General features: G+C 39.9%; 1 pseudogene; it reads right to left on the bottom strand.

Moving 5' to 3' along the window:
* Nucleotides 1-352: 352 nt before the first annotated feature.
* On the bottom strand, nt 353-1,394 carry LOC118844964 (annotated as a pseudogene).
* Nucleotides 1,395-2,662: the final 1,268 nt, after the last annotated feature.

Genomic DNA, 2,662 nt, shown 5'->3' with positions numbered 1-2,662 from the left:
TTCTTCCATGCAGAGAAATCAGACACAATTAAAGTCAGATAATGAAGACAGTTAATGCACAGAGAATATGCAGTCACCAAAAGGATTGAGGATCTAAAAAAAGCTACAAAGTAAAGACTTTTTAAAAAATCTTGATATTGCTCATTAGCTTTCTACTATCAACACCCAAATTCCCAACATTTAAATAAATTTTCCAGAGACTTATTAGACATGTTAGTTTTAGTCTAATTCTTGCCATTCCCCTTTTCCACCACTAATGCCAAAGTACATTAGCAGGGGTTGAGTATAATGTCTCCTGGTCAAATATTTACAGATATAATTACAGCTATATTTGTGGTAGCTGACAGCATCTTCAAACTTTAGTCACTAAGCACTGGCCATCAGGTCTCCTAGACTTGATACTGACATTCACTGATCTGTCCAATGCTGCAGACTGATCAGCTACTGCATGATGTATATTTGGAACCAAATGTCTCTGCTGATTTAAGGATAAGTGTGAAAGTGGGCAGATACATCCTCATTATCACTACTGTCTTCTGATTTGGTTTCCTAAATTTAATGACCCTGCCTGAAGATAATGATTCACGTTCTTCCACTCCCTCTCTCCTGTGACTCCTTTCAGCCATGCTGTCTCCACTGATTTGCAAGTGAGCAAAATAATCTTCTAGAGAAGTGCTTGCATCAAATGAACATGTTAATTAGCCAACTTGTGAAGTGAAAGGTCAGACACAAGTAGACACTAGAGGCAGCACAGACCCCTCAGCCTGGGCTGATCTATTGTCTGCTCCAATGGCAGAGCCCTCTCTTGCTTAGTTAACCACATTAGAACCATAGTCCAGCTGAAATCCAGACACTCCCTTCTTTGGTATATCTCTTTCAAAAAAATTTCCTACACCCTCCATGTTTGTTTCTCTTTCATTGAGCCATGGAATTTTTTTTGGTTGTTTTTGTTTTTGCTTTTTTTGATCAGCAAAACACAGAAATCTAGCAACTAACATTTCAATGTTCTTTTTGCCTTTGGAGGAAGTGTCATCCAGCTGCCTGCTGGTACGTATTGCTGCCATCCATTTATTCCTTCCTCACACGAGGCGTATTTTCCATTACCTTTACTTGCTGCTTTAAGTTACTCTGTTGATAACAAGGTTGGCTTGTCAAGAAAGTCTCAAGGAATCTTTTACTGACACAGTGCACATCCCTTTCCAAACCATGTATCTCCCTTTAACACAAATAGCAGAATACATTTTTATAGGAAAGACTGACTGGGTGAATACATATTTGCAGATAGCACATTCAGGGCCAGTAGGAGAAGGTCCAGCATTAGAACATCCATTTGCCTTCCTGATTGTGGGAAGCATGTTTATTGTATGATCAGTTTTACCACTGCTAGCCAACATTTCTATCATAGAATTCCACTTATGTTTATTATGATACAAAAATATCTTTTACATAGGCAGTCATTCAAATTAGAGTATTTTCGCTAACTATTGGTTCATTCTTTGTGTTGCAAAGGGTGACCCTACTTGTATCAATTTCACTGTGAACTAGCTGATTTTTGGGCACTGGTTAACTTAAAAACAACAGTGGTGTTGTTACATCTTCGGATTTTGTCCATGAAGACTATTCCGTCTCACCACCACCTCAAAATCTATTATTTGCCTTTCTCAAGAAGTCTTCAGAGAACAAAATAAGCTTTTTCCTTCCCACTGTGGCCACTTCACAATGTTTTCTCTCAGGCCAACAATCGCACAGCATTGTGGCCAGACGGACAGAGATGACATCCAATGGCAGGGTGAACTGGCGCTTCTGGACCTTGATCCTTCTTAACGCATTAATAACAGAAGTCATGGAGCATGGGCAGAGCTACTCTTCCTGCTTTTGGCACATGGCTCAGCGTGAAAGTTTGCGACAGATTAGGAAAAACAGGAATTCCTTTATTGAACATTGAGTAGGAAGAACTCCTGACTTAGTAGAATGTTAAAAGAGAATAATGTAAACTTTGTCTTTTCTGTTCCTGGTTTTACTTTTGGCAAGATTATTCCATCATTCCCTATGAGAAGTTTAGGAGGGGCCTCACACATCTATTGAACACTAGTTTTAAGCTTAAGGCCTGGCCAAGCCTGGGACTAGATAGATCACCGAGCCCAAGTTTCCTCTTCTTTGTGCTGTTTTCCCCTATCATGTGTGTGACAAAACAGTGATCTTGAGATGAACACTTCCAATGTTGCAGGTATGTTGTGGATTTGATAGGCCCAAAGGACCTGGGTGCTTTAGTCAGAGCTGACTGAGTAGTTGCCTTGGTCCTTTAGTCCGAGTTGCATCAGGTCCCAGGCCCAGTGGTTCTTCCTCCTCGAAGACGACCAACATGACATAATATCAGGTACAAAGTACAATATGTCCAACTATGGATGATCAGACCCGTAATGGGAGATTGTTATCATTAAGAGTAAGGGCTTATCCCTTGACTGGGTTTGCCAGAAGATGGAAGCCTGGAGACAGCTAGACAGGTGAAATGCAGTACCAATTTAACTATAATACAAAATGCTTTAATTTGCAATGGTTTTAACCTGAACCTTTCGACAAAACATAACGGCATTATAAGTTTCTCTATCTTGTTTTAAGTCTTTCTGTTGACATGCTTTTGGATCTTGTGTGCATTAAGTAT

The sequence above is a fragment of the Trichosurus vulpecula genome, chromosome 3 (genome assembly GCF_011100635.1).
Source record: "Trichosurus vulpecula isolate mTriVul1 chromosome 3, mTriVul1.pri, whole genome shotgun sequence".
Lineage (NCBI taxonomy): Eukaryota > Metazoa > Chordata > Mammalia > Diprotodontia > Phalangeridae > Trichosurus > Trichosurus vulpecula.
The sequence above is the reverse complement of the archived record's forward strand: the minus strand, read 5'-3'. Positions and strand labels throughout refer to the sequence as shown.